Here is a 17,024-nt window from a genome sequence, read left to right on the forward strand (position 1 = left end):
GAGAGGGGGAGAGGGGGAGAGGGGGAGAGGTGGAGAGGGGGAGAGGGAGAGAGAGAGGGGGAGAGGGGGAGAAGGAGAGGGGGAGAGGGGGAGAGGGAGAGAGAGGGGGAGAGGGAGAGGGGGAGAGGGGGAGAAGGGGAAGAGGGGGAGAGGGAGAGGGGGAGAGGGAGAGAGAGAGGGGGAGAGGGAGAAGGAGAGGGAGAGGGGGAGAGGGGGAGAGGGAGAGAGAGAGGGGGAGAGGGAGAAGGAGAGAGAGAGGGAGAGAGGGAGAAGGAGGGGGAGAGGGGGAGAGGGGGAGAGGGTAGGGAGAGGGAGAGGGGGGGGAGAGGGGGGGGAGAGGGGGAGAGGGGGAGAGATGGAAACATTTCCTAACTACTGGTTCACTTCCCAAATGTCTTCAACGGGCAGAACTGGGCCAACCCAAAGTCAGAATCTGGGGATACAATCCAGGTCTCCCCTGTATGGCAGGAACTCAAGTACTTGAGCCGTCACCTGCTGTCTCCCAGGGTGCACACTAGCAGGAGGGTGGAATCAGGAGGGGAGTTGGGACTGAAATCTGGCGCTCTCGTACAGGACGTGGGCATCACAGGTGGTATCTCAACTGCTGCACCGAAAGTCTGCTCCTCCATCAGCGTTCGGAAGCATCCTCACACACACGTAGAAAAGCGTAGGACGAACACCACGCTGATCGTTTCTGATGGTGGGACTTTGCTTTTTATGTGTGTATGGTTGCTTTTTGTCTGTTTTCCATTATTACACATATCTGTTGCTTTAAAAATTATTTTAAATGTTTAATGTATATATTCCCAGTTTCCTCCCCTATTTTAAATTTATTTGCATTATTTGAGAGGCAAAGAGAGACACAGAGAGAGACAGAACAGAGAGCTCTCATCCACTTGTTCAATGCCCACAGTATCCAGGACTGAGCCAGGCCACAGTGGGGACCAGGGACTGAATCCTGGCCTTTCAGAGAGGTGGCAGGGACTCAGGCCCCTGAGCCCTGAGCTGCTACCTTAGCATCAGTCAGAAGCTGGCACTTGAGGCCGGCTACTCTGGTGTGGGATGCAGGTACTCAACACATGTCTCAGTCACTGCACAAAACACCTGCCGCTGTTTCTTTTTAAAGAAGAAAGACAACTTGCAGAATGTCCCTAGCGCAATAAGCTACACAAGAGAATGAGCTCCAAGGACCAGCTTTGGGGACACTGTGGAGACTTCCAGTTGCCTGTGTCATCATCTTGTTATTTGAGGAAGCAGGGAACTCAGCATGGCAGACTGTCCCAGCCTCCATCATGGCTGAACAGACCCTGGGGACTGGGTTCTGACCTCGGCAGAGGGGTTATGTGGTCCTTCCAGAAAGTCCCTTAAAAAGCGGTAGAGTGGGCCCTTCCATGGTCCTGCTGCCCGAGAGCTGGATGTGATGCCGATGCTCCAACAGTGAGGGCCGGGAGGTGGCTGCCTGGCAGTGAACTGAACAACAAAGGAACAAGCAGCAAACCTCCCTCACCCACACAGGAAAGCCTTTAGAAAAACAGGCAAAAATTCACAGAGGCTGAAGAATCACTCCCCAAAGGTACCAGACTTGCTGACACTTTTTAAAAACAGTCAGTGACTGGGGCTATTTCTGTAACAGGGGGAAGAGAGGGACCAAGTGGGAGTTTTTTCTCCTATTGGTTGGAACTGATAATGACTGCCCTGCCGAAAATAAAACCACTGTTTCCCCGGAGAACAGCTGGCCACAGTGGACAGCGACACCCAGAGCGCCAGGAAGCAGTAGAACCTCCTGCCCCATCTCCCGTCCCAGGATCGGGAGGCAGAGAGATGCTCTTTTAGGTAGGAGAGCAGTAGGAAACGCAGGTGTGTCTCACCTTCTGACCCTCCTTGGGTGGAAGGGTGGTGGCCTCCAGGGCCAGTGGGAAGAGCCAGGTCCAAAGAGCGTCATTTGTACAACATGGTGGGGGGGGTGTCTTCAGGAGGGGAGTCTGGCATCTCACTTTCTGCTTGGAGCTTGAGAAGGACCCTGTGAGAGATGATGGAGAGAGGTGACCTGGCAGAGGGAGCAAGGACATCCCTGTCCATTTTCCATTCCCAGAGGTACAGAAGACAGATTGCACTTACGTAGGCACACTCCTGCATCCTAGAGGTGATGAGGAAGGGGAGGACTGCCGCTTAGACGTACAGCTTCTGGGAGGGTTGTCCTGAAGATGGGATCATTCCTCTTGAGAACCTGTTTGGAAGGGAGTCTCTGTTGAGACTGTTACCCGGCCATATCCAGACCAGAGAAAACAGAAAAGCAATTATGACCAACCAAGGAAGGGATCAGATAAGGGCACTTCAAAAAGTTTGCATAAAAATGGAACAAGGATAAGTTTACAGGTGCACATTTGGTGTCACAATGAAGGGAGAACATCTGTATCCCATGTTAGAGTCCTCGGGCCTCTGCCACTCATGTGGGAGACCCCAGTGGAGTTCCTGGATCCTGGCTTCAGCCTGGCCCAGCACTGTCTGTTGTGGCCATTTGGGGAGTGAACCAAATGGATGGAAGGTTCTCTCTCTCTCTCTTTCATTCTCTGTGTGTCTTTCTCCCTCTGTCACTCTGCCTTTCAAATAAACAAATAAGCGATTGTTTTGAAAAAAAAATTGAAATCTATGCCTAGTTTTTTTATAATACATATTTTCTATAAACCTTTTCAGAATCCTCATATGCATAGATCTCACAATCTTTTTTTTCTTTTTTTTTCTTTGACCCAAATAACTGACAATGTCCTTTCTCCATGAGCTTTCCAATGTTCCTAGTGTGTCCTGCAGGCCTTTATGCAGCCGGTGCTGGTTCCTGCTCTCTGGTCTCACTCCACCCCAGAGGGCAGAGCATGGGAAGGAAGGAGGAGAGCGGTGGGACGGGTGACTGGGTCCCCATCACTCTCCAGTCCAGCCTGGGCTTGGGGAGGGAGTAGCCGTGTGGGGAGCTATGCATTGAATTTGAAGGCGAAAGTCTCAAATAAAGGGGATTGGACTTTTGGGGTTAAAATGCCGATGTTTGTAACTGAGAGTGAGTGAAGCCCTCTGGGGGACACTGCAGTGTCACTCGGGAAGTGACTGGCACCGCGGGAACTCAGCAGAGCGCCGGCGAGAGCGACCCTGGCCTGCTTGCTGCACGGCCACGTGGGCTGCCTCCCCACGAAACCAATTCTCTTCCCTTTCAGAACATGTTCCAATTGACCTTTCTGTTTCACACCAAGGGTAGGCCTTCCTGAAGGCCTGATGGACCCTTGCAATGAGGCAACCACACCACACAGGCAGGGAAGAAAGTTCTAGAAAGCCAGCTTGTGGCATGTTGTTGTGCTAGATACATCTCATAAACCATTCAGACCCTCTCCATCCCCCCCGTCCCTGGGACCTTTGACTGCCTGATCTGCCCCAGCAAACATTTTCCCGAGGAGTCAGGCCACTTACAGAGAGGCACATCTGCTCAGCGCCTTGGCCTCTGGCCCTTCTCTGCTCCTCCTCGCACCTCCAGCCTGCAGCATCGCCACTGATGGGAGCCACAGCTCAGCGGTAGGATCTGCTGGGGGACCCAGCACAACCCAAAAGAGCGGTGCGTTGGTGCCTTGTGGAGCGAAGCTTTGACCAATGAGAATGGAACCTGCCTACCTGTCGCTCCCCCACTCGTGGAGGAACGACACCAGACCCTGTGCTGTTCTCTTTGCCCGGCCCTTCCCGGGTTAGCTGCCGCTACTCCCCCCCCCCCCCCCCCCCCCCGCCGCCCCAGAGGAGCAGCACACCACCAGCCGGCTCTCTCAGGGGTTCCTCAGATGTTCCTCCTGCATGTTGTCTTTCTCCTCCTTTATAGTCCTCTTCCACCAATCCCAACTCTGCTGGTGTTCTCTCCCCATGTGCTGAGCACGCTGCTCTCCTCCAATCAGGGGCAGGATCAGCTTGTTAGTCGAATTGGTGAGGCAGCTGTGTGGAAGTTGTTTATTCCCTCTCTGCGCCATATGGTGGGAGATCAGATGCATAGAGTTAGTCTTAGCAGTTCCAGTAGTTTAGTCTAGTCTCAGTAATCTCAGTATTTGTCCTCAGTATTTATTTGTCCACAGTCTTAGTACTTATTTGTCTCCCGGGTGATGGGCCCTGCCATGTTATGGGAGACGGGCCCTGCGCCCCACACCTATCCACTCTTACCATTTCCTCCGTAGACAGATTTCCCTGAGACACTGTCAACAGCACCCCTCAGACAGCAAGCCTTTGAGATGGGGCAGTCAGCTGTGCTTGACACCCATGCTGCCTCCACTGCTGCCTCCCCCTCTTCTCCCTGCTCTGCTTCCTTAACAGGGAGCAGCATATAAGCCTTCGCCTCAGGCTGCGCTACAGGGGAGCTCAGGCTGGGACAGGTGTGCAGCGCTGCCTTGCATTTTCTGTGCTAGATTTGCCTTGACAATGGCCCTGCATGTTGTGTGTCTTAGCCCTGCAGATCCCAGCAGCTACAGGCAGATTTCTCATCTGCATTCTAACAAGAGCCCACTTGTCTGCCGGGAGGAAGAGAACAAGTAATGATCCCAGATCCCAGCTCCAATGTCACTGCCAGGACAGTGATGCAGAAGTCCTTTCCCAGGTGACAGAGGAAGACCAGCCTTGGCTTTGCCAATGGAATTAAGTTAAAATGACAATAATTGGGGAAATAAAATTACTCTCTAGACATTGTTGCTATAGACACTGCTGAGACTAAAACTGAACCTAACAAGCTTTCCCATCAAAGGAAAATGACTTATCTTTCCACGGGCTAAATTAAAAATAAAATACTCATCTTGAAAGAGAAAACCTTTTTCAGCTACAGGACACCTGTCAATGGAGTGAGACAACACCTTTAACTAACTACCCCCCACCCCCAACAAACATCCTGAAGGGCATGCCAAAACTTGACACAGTATAGTAGCATAGTTTGAAGGTTTTGTCCCCTCCAAAATCCATGTTGAAACTTTTAAAAAACATTTAATTTATTTGAAAGACAGAGTTACAGAGAGGGAAAGACAGAGAGAGACAGAGACAGAGAGAGACAGAGAGTGAAAGAGAGATTGATTTTCCATCTGCTATTTCAATCCCCAAATGGCTGCAATGGCATGGCCAAAGCCAGAAGCCAAGAGCTTCATCCAGATCTCCCATGTGGATGGCAGAGGCACAAGGACTTGGGCCATCCTCTGCTGCTTTCCCAGGCACATTAGCAGGGAGCGGGGTCAGAAGTAGAGCAGCTGGGACTCGAACCGGCACTCTTGTGAGATGCCGGTGTTGCAGGCGGCAGCTTACTCCACTGCACCACAACGCCAGTGCCCATGTTGAAATTTAATTGTCACTGCAGCAGTGATAAGAAGTGGAATCTTTAAGAGGTGGTTGGGCCATGAGGGCGCCACCCTCACAGCTGGGGTTGTGCTGTCATAAAGTGATGCAGCGACTTGATGTGGACATCCCAGCATCCAGAACTGGGAGCCACTTGTGATAAATTTCCCAGTCTCAGCGATTCTGGTACAGCAGCACAATGTGGGCTCTGACAATGGTTTACCAAGGGAGTCACGCTGCTGAATTCCAGGCCCGTGTCTTCATCTGGGTGTCACGCAATCACACAAAGACCGCAAACAAAACCAGCTCTACTGAGCGGTGGCTGTTTTTTTTTTTTTTTTTTTTTTTCCTCTCTTGTTCTTGTCTTTCATTCAACTTTTAGCCCCTTTGCAATGAAGCTAAAGAAAGCTGAGTAGAGTCAGGGTAAGAAGGGTTTGTCTCTGATTCACCTGCCGAGTGGAGTGGGAGGAAGGAGGCTGGGAGCATCTCCAGCCTCCGTGAGGCTAATTTACATCACTGCCTGGCTCTGAGACACCCAGGCTGCCGGTGGAGGGAAGCAGGAGAGGTGCCGGGCACAGGTGATGTTTGCAGTTGGCCCCTGGGCACAATGCAAGGATCTGCTGCTAAGGGAGTCTGGTGGGGAGTCTCGGGTTCACTGCTGTGGTCAGTGGGGTGAGAGGCCTTTCCTCGGGTAATACTGATGGACGTCACCAGAAACACCCTGGGGCTGTGCGAGGCTCCCAAAGGCCTCTGATGCCCCCTGAGGCCCTGGCATGAGAGATCTGGAGCGAGGCATTGGCAGCTGCCGGAGTCCTTCCCCTTGCAGTGTCGGCCTGGGGTTCCAGGACTGTGTGTGCACCTTGCCCCAGCCGAGCACTGCACTGGAGACGTCGCTGCTCAGGGCCTCCCGCTCGGGGCCACCCTGGAAGGAAAACCGAGCTAGAGGCCTTGTGGGGGTGGTCGAGATTGCACACAAGGCCCCTGGGAGAAGGGGAAACCGATAGTAGTGTAGCGGGAGCGCTGGAGCAATCCTGTGGGGCTTCCCTCAGCCCGGGTTCCCACTGACCCTGGGTCCACACGGAGCAGTGCAGGGGGAGTGTGTGCTGTACACCCAGCCTCTCTGAGGCTGCCCAGGACCCTTCCTGCTCCCGAGGCCCGACGAGCCACTTGGTGAGCACAGTGGAGTTGGGCTGAAAGAGAACCCGCACTCCCAAAACAGTGCCAGGGAGAGGGCAGGGCTGGCAAAGTCCAGAGCAGAGCCTTTTCTCCACTCTCGGACGCCCAGACGTCCCCGTTGCTGGGCCGGGAGAGACTCCCGAGTTCTTTGCTCTTGCCTTGGATGACCCCGCCCTCGTCAGGCCACAGTCTGTGCATTCCCCGATTGGGTCTTTTGTTTTGTGCTCTTCCCCCCATCAGCCCTTTCTCAAAAGCTAATTCCCAGGAGGCCTTTGCTCAGACACCAAGAATGCCCAGGGGGTGCTCCTGTTGCATACAGGTGGAACTTGGTGACCCCTCGGGGGCTTTGTCTGCTTTGTCATTAGCAGGAAGGCCAAGTCCAGGTGGCTTTCTCCTCTTCTTTACCTCTGCCCCATTTTTGGTGGCTCCCACGTCTACCGCACTGACAGAGCCTTTGTCTTAGTGCATTTTGTGCACTGGTGACAGAATACCTCTGACCGGATAATTTATGAACTGAACCGTAGAAGTGTGTTTGGCCCCCGGTTTTGGAGGCTGGGAAGTCCAGGATGCAGGGTCTGCATCTGGTGAGTACCTTATTTGCTACAGCATAACATGGTGGAAGGCATTGCATGGTGGGAGACAGAGAGAGAGAGAGAGAGAGAGAGAGAGAGAGAAGAGAATGAATGCATATGCAGAGATCAAATTCCTAGCCTCAAGACCTTTTATAACCAGCATTGGTGCATTCAATGGGGGTGGAGCCATCAGGATGTAAACACCTCCTATTAGGCCCCACACTTGCTAGGGGAAGAAGTTCGCATTACTTGCTTTCTGGGGGACCCCGTCAATCCGCAGCAGCCTGGTCAACTCACGCCTGAGTGATGGCAGCAGGGGCTCCAGCCCGCAGCATCCTTCCCCCTCCAGCTCACTCCCGCCTCTCGCTGTTGGCTGCATCTTCGCTGTGTCCTGTCGCCCACTTACAGCCAAACCTCCGACATCTGCTTCCTGAGCTCCACCTGTGTGGGGGCAGAGGGGGTGGCGCGGAGGAGAGGAGAGGGGAGGTGAGGGGAGGGAGCAGCCAGTCGGACCTCGCTGTTGACAGTTCAGCTGGGAGCAGGCTGCAGGCAGCAGGCCGCAAGGCTCTGGCTCCCATGTAGCCCGAGACTTGCTCAGTTCTAATTACAAGGGAGCACAGTGCCACCCCCACTCCTACCCACTAACTCATGTTACTCTCCCCCAGCGGAGCTGAGGAATGAGCAGTCTGCCACACTTCCACCCACCAGATCGGATAAAAGAGGAATCGATTCAGTGACTCAGGGCTTCCTTCTCCTGCCGGCGGTCCCCCTCTCACCCCCGTGCCTCTTCCAGGATTAGGTTTGCTTGATCCGATTGGCGTGGCTGCCTTCTCTGATCAGGAAGGAGAGGGGGAATGATGCCTTTTTTTTCCCTAAACTCAATCAACTGCTTCCTTTAAAATCGATGTTTATACTTTGTTGTTATTTGAAAGAGGAGCAGGGAGAGAGATGTCTCATTTGCTGGTTCACTTTCCAAAAGCCCACAGCAGCTAGGGCTGGGCCAGACTGTCGGCAGGAACTTACAACGCAATCCACACCTCCCCCGTGGGTGACCAGGCCAAGTACTTGGGCCTTCATGGGCTCCCTCCCAGGGTGCTCATTAGCAGGAAACTGAATCAGAAGCAGAGCCCAGACTTGAACCAGGCACTCTGATATGGGATGTGGGCATCCCAGGGGCATCTTAACCACGACACCAAATGCCGACGGTAGTAAACTGCCTTCTCTCCTCCCCTTTTAGCCTAACCTGGTCTGAGGGGTGCTCACAAGTTGCTATGGTTACCAGGGTCCCCAGCTATTCCTTCTGTGTAGAAGCTTGAGGGTTTTCTTGGTCACAAGGGGAGTTTTTAATCTGATACTGTAATTGGATAGAACCTAACCAAACAGAAGTGAGGATATATGTAAATACAGAAAATATGTTCCAAAACCTAGTGAGCTGTTTTTTTTTTTTTTTTTTTTTTTAAATTAGCAGTTTGTTTCTTACCCTTGCCACAGCTCCCTTTCTTTGGGCCAGTGATGTAGAATTCTCATTTTAGAATCCCACCAAGTTTTTCTTCTGTGTTTGGTTTTGTGCCCTTAATCAGCCATATCTGGCTTATTTGTTCATGTTTCTGGGTGTCATCCACCTTGTGGTCCATCCTCTTTTCTCCTCCATACATGCCTCTTCTTTGGGTTCTAAGCCTTGCCAAATGCTGAGGCCAAGGTTCGGAGAAGAAAGGAAAATTCCACTGGTCTTCTCCACCAGAGGAGCTCACAGGCCCAGACCTCAGTGTGGATCATCGGAAAAAGCCATGTTTTACTTCCCCTCTTTGAAAGCACACACTGAAGGAGCTCGGAGATGAAGCGGGTAGTTCTGAAATTTGCTTTATTCAGAAATGAGAGAGATTTGTCTGGGAAGAAGCTAAGAACACAGGCTTTGGACGAAGAGAACTGGCTAAGAACACAGGCTTTGGACAAAGAGAACTGGTGTGAGGGACCCAAGTCAACCTCTCGGAACCTCTGCTTTTCCATCTATAAAGTAAACAGTGGGTTAGGGCCCTGGCTTGAGGGGCTGGCATCCCATGTGGGCGCTGGTTCTAGTCCCGGCTGCTCCTCTTCCAATCCAGCTCTCTGCTATGGCTGGGGATAGCAGTAGAAAATGGCCCAAGTCCTTGGGCCCCTGCACCCACGTGGGAGACCTGGAGGAGGCTCCTGGCTCCTGGCTTTGGATCGACGCAGCTCCGGCCATTGCAGCCATCTAAGGAGTGAACCAGTGAACCAGGGGAAGACCCCTCTCTCTGTCTCTACCTCTCTCTGTGGCTCTGACTTTCAAATAAACAAAGTAAATCTTAAAAAAATTAATAAACAAACAGGAGACTCCTCACTGTGTCGTGAGGATGAAGTGGCAGGTGCTTAGCTCAGAGCCCGACACCTAAGAGCAGGCAAAACCATAAACCCCCAAACTGAAGCAGGGCTGAGGTTGGATAGCACGTTTTCCTCTCGCTTCCTTCCTGTGCACTGTAGTGAAATACATGTAACAGTTACTGTTGCACTGATTCCAAGTGCGCTAGTCAGTGACAGCAGCCCAGCAGCCGCCGTGCCGCCCTCACCGCCAGCTGTCCGCAGGGCTTCACTGCCACCCCACACTGAAGCCCCTGTCCCCTAGGCACTGGCTCCCTCTGTGCTACCTTCTGACTCTCTGGACCTGCCCCTCCCAGCACCTTGTGTAAATGGGCTCGGTGTGCATTTGTCCTTTCGACCTGGCTGGTTTCAGTGAGCGTACTGTATGCTGTGATCAGGATTCATCCATATTGCCACAGGTGTCAGAATTTCCTACCTTTTTGTGGCTGAAAAATGGTCCATTGTACCTAAACCATGTTTTTTAAAGGATTTGTTTATTTGAAAGGGAGAGTAACAGAGAAACAGAGATCTTCCCCAAATGGCCACAGTAGCTGGAAACAGACCAAACTGAAGCCAAGAGCTCCATCTGGGTTTCCCACATGGGTGGCAGGGACTCGGGTACTTGAGGCATCATTCACTGCTTCCTGGGGTATTAGCCGGGCGCTAGACCCGAAGCAGAGAAGCCAGGACTTTATCCAGCATTCTGATACGGGGCGTGACTCCACCTGCCGCACCACAACACCAGCCCCAGGCACATTAACTGCCTTTGCATCTTTTCGACTGGCGATTCTGACAGGCGTGAAGTAACAGTGCTGTGGCCATGTTTTGCTTATCCATTCGCCTGCTGATGTGAGCCCTTGGGTTGGTTCCATGCTTTGGCGACTCTGAAGAATGTGGCTCTGCATATTGATATACATATGTGTGTTTGAGTCCCTGCGCTCTGGACGGCGCTTTTAAAAGATACGGTTTTCCAAAATGTAGAAGCTGGCTGAGGGGAGTCCTGGATGTTCTTTCAATAAGGGGCTGGATGCTGTTCATCTAACAGGCCTGCCCTGGGTGGGGGTGACCTGGTTTCCTGGTGGTCTCTACCTGTGTTTGAATTCCCATGTACAGACCTGCAAGAGTAGAAGTTAGTGGGGGGCAGTGCTGTGGCGTAGCGGGTAAAGCCTCTGCCTGCAGTGCCAGCATCCCAGATGGGTGCCAATTCGAGTCCTGGCTGCTCCACTTCTGATCCAGCTCTCTGCTATGGCCTGGGAAAGCAGTAGAAGATGGCCCAAGTCCTTGGGCCCCTGTATGCATGTGGGAGACCTGGAGGAAGCTCCTGGCTCCTGGCTTTGGACTGGCCCAGCTCTGGCTTTTGTGGCCAACTGGGGAGTGAACCAATGGATGGAAGATTTCTCTCTGTCTCTGTCTCTCTCTCTGCCTCTGTGCCTTTCAAATAAATAAATAAGTAAATCTTTTTTTTTAAAAAAGAGTAGAAGTTAGCATGACACACAATTCTTGTACGATAGCAATGGGAAGGATTTCTGCCCAGGAGAAAAGCAGTTAACCCGAGGTTCCAGTTAACGTCTTGCAGGGTATTTCGAGAGGATTAATGGAATCAATGAAAGACAAAATCTGTTTATTTTTGCTTCTTGGCTTATCTGACTCTGCTTCCCGAAGAGTCCACAGCAGGACTTGTTCTATGAAGTGGTTTATCACTTTATCAGTGGATAAAGCTGTGCCCCTGAACTGCCCTTCCTCCGACCAGGGTTGGGCCTGGCAAAGTAACAAAGAAACTTTACTTGGGCTGACATAGCCAAAAGCTTCTTCCTGCGCTTCTTACATTTTTAAAGGTTATTTATTTATTTTCATTTATTTGAAAGGCAGAACTATGAGAGACAGAGAGAGAGAGAGAGAGAGAGAATTTTCCATTTATTTCCCAAATGCTCACAACAGTCAGGGCTGGGCCAGGCCAGAACTGGGAGCCAGGAACTGCCTCTGGGTCTCCCACGTGGATGGCCGGTTTCCAAGTACTTGAGCCATCACTGCTACCCTGCCAGGACGTGCATTAGCAGGAAGCTGGATCAGAAGCAGAGGCTAGGCTGGATCCTGTGCACTCCACTGTGGGATGTGATCACCCCATGCCACCTGCTGGGGGCATTTACATTTTATTCTTCCTAATTGTAATCCAAATAAGCTCTGGTAAAGGAATTTTAGGTTTTGTAAATCAGTGTGATGACTCAGTGAATATTTATAAGCAATTGTAATGCATTTTTTTTTATAACGCTGTGCTGATCCAGTTTGGAGGCCCAGCTAGAGGTTGATCCATTCCCCTTTTAGATGGAGTGATTAAGTCCACACCAACAAGCTTCCCTTACTCTGCTCTCAGCCCCAGCACCACCGAGCACCTGTCAGGATACCTGGGGATTTGGGGGCCAGGCACAGACAGTTGGGGTCAGGTCTATGCCCTAGAACTTGCAAAATTATTTAAATTAGTTAATCTGCAGGGAGCCCTGGGAACCTGGATAACCCCTACCCAAACAATTTGTGGGAAATGGAATGAAAAGCTAAGTTTATTTTGCTGCAAAACCTTTGAAATCCATGCAAAAACTTCATGGCAATGAATATTATGAAAAACTTAAAAAAATGAATATTATGAAAAAAAGTATAGATTTCCTTTTTTTTTGCACCAAAATAAACTTATTAATTTCACTTTTTCCATGGACTTTTTGCAGCACTCTTGTATAAGCTCAGGTAGCTATTCCCCCATTTGTGGATGTAACCCTTTCTATGGCTCCGAGTGTACAAAGCATTCTGCCTTTGGGCCATTCCAGTGTCCTTGTGCTGTGTCTCACCAGGCCAAGAACCCGAAGGTCTTACAAAACAGCACCTGCTGTGTGCCAGTCCAGTGCTGTAGCCAAGGGCTCAGCAGGAGAAACTGAAGACCTCATTCGCAGAGGTAGACCAGAAAGCCCGACAGGTCTTCACCCTCAGAGTCTGTGGGTGGAGTCCCAGGGAGGACTGAGTGCTCTACAGCTGAGGTTCTTTCAGGGTTTGAGGCATGGCTTTCTGGTTCAGAACTTTGACCTCCTGGCCATCCCGCAATCTTTAGCCATACAGGCATGATTTCCTTATTCTACGTCATTGTATGCTTCAGAAAGTTTCTGGGAAAATGAGATTAACAGATAAGTTTATTTTGGTGCAAAATATTCTGAAATTAGCATACTAGGAGGGTCTTTAAAATGTTCATGAAAAATGCATAGTAATAAAAAACTGTTCACTTCAGTCTGGTTCTGTGTTGGTGCCTCCCATCCAACCTCCCTCAGTCTCCCTGCCCGACCCTTCCTAGCCTCTAGTCACTGCTGTCCCAAGTCCTGACCAACGGAGAAACTTCCCCCTAGGAGAGAGAACACACAGCGTTTGCCTTTCTGGGTCTGGATTAGTTCACTGACCAAAATGATCTCCGGTCCCAACCATTTTGCTGCAAATGTCAGGATTTCATTCTGTTTATTAAAAGATCTATTTATTTATTTGAAAGGCAGAATGACAGAAAAGGGAAGTGAGATTTTCTATCTGCTGATTCACTCCCCAAACGGCCTCAATGGCTGTGACTGGGCTAGGCCAAAGCAAGGGGCCAGGAGCTTCTTCTGGGTCTCCTCCATGGGTTTCAGGGACCCAAGCACTTGGGCCATCTTCCACTGCTTTCCCAGGCGCATTAGCAGGGAGCTGGATTGGAAGTGGAGCAGCCGGGTCTCAAACCAGCACTCTGATATGGGATGCAGGCATCCCAGACAGCAACTTAATCCACTGTGCTATGCGGCAGTAGGATTTCATTCTCTTTAGTGACAATGACATCCCGTTGCGTGGAACCTTCCTCATTCAGCCACCTGTGGGCACCTCGGTTGATGATACATCTTGGCTGCAGTGAACATGGGAATGCAGTTCATCCTCCTAGGATGGTTTCATTTCCTGCAGATTGGCACCCAGAAGTGGGGTAGCTGAATCATATGGGAGATTTAATGTTTAGTTTTTGAGGGACACCCATACTGTTCTCCATAATGGCTGTACTAATTTGCATTCTCCCAACAGTGTATAAGGATTTTTCTTCATGTCCTCTCCAAAATTTGTTGTTTTATCTCTTTGTGATTATAACCATTCTAACTGGAGTGAGACGATACCTCCCTGTCATTTTGATTTGCATTTCGCTGGTGAGCACACTTTTTGTATATTTATTGGTCATTGTATTTCTTCTTTGGAGAAATGCCTGTTTCTTAACTGGATTGTTCATTTTTCTATAATTGAGTTTTTTGATTTCCTTACATATTCAGGATGTTAATACTGTGTCAGAGGAACAGTTTGCCGATATTTTCTCCCACTCTGTAGGGTTATTTTTTTTTTCATTCTGTTTATTGTTTGGCAAAATCCCATTTGTCTATTTTTGCTTTTGTTGCCTGTGCTTTTGAAGTCTTTAAAAAAATTGTCCAAACCAATGTCTTGAAGAGTTTCCTCTATTGTTTTCTAGTAGTTTCATCTCTTACATTTAGATCTTTGATCCATTTTGAGTTGACTTTTATATAGGGTGAGAAGTAGAGGTGAAATTTCAGTCTTTGGCATGGGGCTATCCAGTCTTCCCAGCATCATTTATTGAAGAGACTGTCCTTTCTCTACTGGATGTTCTTGGCACCTTTCTTGAGAACTGATTGGCTGTCGATGCATGGATTCATTTCTGGGCTTGCTTTTCTTTTTTTTTTATTTTTTTTTTAACTTTTATTTAATGAATATAAATTTCCAAAGTACGATTTATGGATTACAATGGCTTCCCCCCCATACCGTCCCTCCCACCCACAACCCTCCCCTTTCCCACTCCCTCTCCCCTTCCATTCACATCAAGATTCATTTTCGATTATCTTAATATACAGAAGATCAGCTTAGTACACATTAAGTAAGGATTTCAACAGTTTGCTCCCACACAGAAACATAAAGTGAAAAATAATAGATGATTTTTTTTTTTAAATGATGATGAAACCAGATCAGACCTATTGTCATGTTTAATCCCAGTGAGAGTCAAGTTGGGAGTTGATAATTTCTTTCTTTCTTTTTTTTTTTTTTTTTTTTTTTTTACAGAGGATCAGTTTAGTATACATTAAGTAAAGATTTCAACAGTTTGCACCCCCATAGAAACACAAAGTGAAATATATTGTTTGAGTACTCGTTATAGCATTAAATCTCAATGCACAGCACATTAAGGACAGAGATCCTACATGAGGAGTAAGTGCACAGTGACTCCTGTTGTTGACTTTACCAATTGACACTCCTGTCTATGGCATCAGTAATCTCCCTATGCTCCAGTCATGAGTTTCCAAGGCTATGGAAGCCCTCTGAGTTCTCCGATTCTTATCTTGTTTAGACAAGGTCATAGTCAAAGTGGAGGTTCTCTCTTCCCTTCAGAGAAAGGTACCTCCTTCTTTGAAGACCTGTTCTTTCCACTGGGATCTCACTCACAGAGATCTTTTGCCAGAGTGTCTTGGCTTTCCATGCCTGAAATACTCTCATGGGCTTTTCAGCCAGATCCGAGTGCCTTTAGGGCTGATTCTGAGGCCAGAGTGCTGTTTAGGACATCTGCCATTCTATGAGTCTGCTGAGTGTCTCACTTCCCATGTTGGATCACTCTCCCCTTTATTTATTCTATCGGTTAGTGTTAGCAGGCACATAAACAAGTCTGGGCTTGCTTTTCTATCCCACTGCTCTGTGTGCCTGTCTCTATGCAGTGCTGTGCTGTTTTGGTTAGCAGAGCTCTGTAGTATTTTGAAATCAGTATTGTGATGCCTCTAGTTTTCTCTTTTTGTTCTAGATTGTTTTGGTGATTCTGGGGCTTTTGTGCTTCCACATGAATTTTAAGATTGTTTTTTCTAGTTCTGTGAAGAATGTCACTGGTATGTTGATGGAGATTGCACTGAATCTATAAACCACTTTGGGTAGCATGGACTTTTTTTTTTTTATTTGACAGGTAGATTTATAAACAGTGTGAGAGAGAGAGAGAGACAGAGACAGAGAGAAAGATCTTCCTTCCATTGGTTCACCCCCCAAATGGCCGCTACAGCTGGTGCTGCACCAATCCGAAGCCAGGAGCCAGGTGCTTCCTCCTGGTCTCCCATGCGGGTGCAGGGCCCAAGCACCTGGGCCATCCTCCACTGCCCTTCTGGGCCACAGCAGAAAGCTCAACTGGAATAGGAACAATCGGGACTAGAACCTGGTGCCCATATGGGATGCTGGCACCACAGGCGGAGGATTAACCAAGTGAGCCACGGCGCCGGCCCCACAGACTTTTTAATATTAATTCTGCCAATCCCTGGGCCTGGGATATCTTTCCACTTTTTTGAGATCTTCTTTTTCTTTCATTAGTGTTTTATACTTTTCATTGTAGAGGTGTTTCACATCCTTTGTTAAATTTATTCCAGGGTTTTGCAATAGCAGTGAATGGGGTTGCTCTTCAAATTTCTTTCTCAGCAAGTTCATTAATGGTGTATAAAAGGCTCATTTCTTTTAAATGTTAGACAGAATACAATTTCTCAGGCATTGAACATTAACTCCCAGTAGATTGCCTCTTTTAAGATGAGCTCAGACCATGACCATTGTTTGCAAAGGGCTGTCCGTGTATTTTTGTTGTGAAGGAATTTCATTGTATTGCTGAAAAGAGTTGCATGCCATCAAGGTGAAAACCACAAAAACTTCCCTGACATGATGTGTATTAGAATAAGACTCACGTGTAATGTACTCATGGGAAAGATCTTTCAAAGAACGAGCTATTATATTAAAATCTCTACTTTGTAAGAAATATAAAAATAAAATTTTATGACAGACATTCTACCTGCAAATGGTAATCTATTCAGTGACTAGAACCAAATCAGCTGGAAAGAGCTTAAAAGGGGAGAAGAGATATCCAAGATGATTTGTCATTAGAAGGAAAAGGAAGAAAAGTATGACAATGTGGTTGTTTTACTTGGAGAGTGTCTCCTGAAAGTTCATGTGTTCAAAACTTAACACCAAGTTCATGTGTTAAGGATACTTGGAACTGGGTCCTTAGGGGAGGGAATTAGGATAAGGCAAGGTCATGAGGCCCCAAGATTGCATTAATAGCTTTATAAGAAAAGGAAGAGAGCCCTGAGCTAGCACGTTTGCTGTGTCTGGCCACACGGATGCCCACTGCTGTGTTACCAGGCAGCAAGAAGGCCTCACAGGTTTCCCAGCCAATGCCAACGTCATACCCTTGGGTTTTTTTGTTTTTTTTTTTTTTTTTTTTTTTTTTTTTTTTGTTTGTTTGTTTGTTTTGACAGGCAGAGTTAGTGAGAGAGAGAGACAGGTGAGAAAGGTCTTCCTTCTGTTGGTTCACCCCCCACATGGCTGCTATTGCTGGGGCGCTGTGCTGATCTGAAGTCAGGAGCCAGGTGCTTCCTCCTGGTCTCCCATGCGGATGCAGGGCCCAAGCACTTGGGCCATCCTCCACTGCCTTCCTGGGCCACAGCAGAGAGCTGGAATGGAAGAAGAGCAACCGGGACAGAATCCGGCGCCCCAACCGGGACTAGAACC

The 17,024-nt window shown here is 49.0% G+C and overlaps 1 long non-coding RNA gene across 2 annotated transcripts in view; it reads right to left on the reverse strand.

Annotated features, from left to right (window-relative positions):
• Positions 1-1,800: 1,800 nt before the first annotated feature.
• Positions 1,801-17,024, reverse strand: part of LOC103351694 (uncharacterized) — a 59,258-nt gene continuing 44,034 nt past the window's right edge. Inside the window, exons 5-6 of one of the 2 annotated variants that reach the window (XR_016226571.1) lie at positions 2,119-2,227; positions 1,801-2,020 (exon numbers count right to left, since the gene is read on the reverse strand). This is a non-coding gene — a long non-coding RNA (uncharacterized LOC103351694). Of the gene's footprint in view, positions 2,021-2,118; positions 2,228-7,232; positions 7,521-17,024 lie in introns of those variants that run through there. The other variant, XR_519423.5, reaches the window with a different exon arrangement.

This window comes from Oryctolagus cuniculus, chromosome 20 (genome assembly GCF_051225735.1).
Source record: "Oryctolagus cuniculus isolate XC-2025 breed Fujian yellow rabbit chromosome 20, ASM5122573v1, whole genome shotgun sequence".
NCBI lineage: Eukaryota > Metazoa > Chordata > Mammalia > Lagomorpha > Leporidae > Oryctolagus > Oryctolagus cuniculus.